Here is a 1,127-nt window from a genome sequence, read left to right as displayed (position 1 = left end):
GCATGCATTTCGTTCCCATAATGATCATTTAAACAGCCATATAGTATTACACGAAATGGACAGGATGTAGCTTCTTAACCATCTCCCTGTTGTGGGGCACTTGGGATATTTTCAGTGTGTGGCTCATTGGAAAGTGCTGCTATAAACGTCTTTGCCTAAATTGCTTGTTACAATCTTTGGGACTATTTTGAGCAAGGGCATCTGTGGGAAGCAGATGAAGGAAATGCACCTGGAATTTTCTTTTTTGGTTGTTCCACTTATTTATGCATTCATTATTTGATTCTTGTGTATATGTCCTGATCCAGGATGAACCCACATTCTTTGTGTATCTGGATGATGCTCTAACCAACTGAGCTACCTGGCCAGAGCCAAAGACCCTGGAATTTTCACTTCTCCTTGGAAAGGTGCTCTTTTTAGAGACTGGCTCTTGGCATCCAGTAATGCAAAAGCAGGAAGAGAAAAGACAGTGGCTGGAGATGGGGGTGAGATAAGAGATGTGACTGGAAAGCTAGGCAGGGACAGATCTTGAGGGGGAGGGGGATTTGCATTCAGTTAGCTTTGAGGCGGTGGTGTTATTTGAGCGACAGAAACAGCTGTCAAGATAATCACCCAGAGTCTCAGAGGGCAGGAATCTAGGATGTTATTCGTTGCAGTACATGATGACAATGTGAGATGACAGGGCCCTCTCTGTGCTTCCCCGACCTGCTCGGCGACCTTGATGGATAGGCAGTGTCAGTTCTAGTATTCCAGGCTGTTGGCTTTGGCTCAGACCAGGTAATGCTAAGGGATGGCGAGCTTTCACGGTCCCTAAATCGCCTCTCTCCCTCTCGACCCCCAGGCACCCCAAATAAACACAATCTGGTTAATCTAAATAAAATAAGGCCTGCAAATGCAGCCCGCGAACAAGTTCCCCAGCCCCAACTAGAAGAGAGATCCTGGAGGCGCAAACCCATTCCCCAGGGGCCAGAGGCAGACCAGGCTAGAACCCGCAAAGCTCCTGACGTCCCCGGACCAGCGCGCGCCCCGCGGAGGCGGAGCCAGAGCCAGGGGGAGGTGCTTGCGCATGCGCGGAGCCTGCCTCCCGGCGAGGGGGTGGGACGGGCGCCGGGGCGGGGGCTGTGACGTCA

Source organism: Myotis davidii, unplaced genomic scaffold (assembly GCF_000327345.1).
Source record: "Myotis davidii unplaced genomic scaffold, ASM32734v1 scaffold223, whole genome shotgun sequence".
NCBI classification, from domain to species: domain Eukaryota; kingdom Metazoa; phylum Chordata; class Mammalia; order Chiroptera; family Vespertilionidae; genus Myotis; species Myotis davidii.
Note: the sequence above shows the minus strand (reverse complement) of the source record.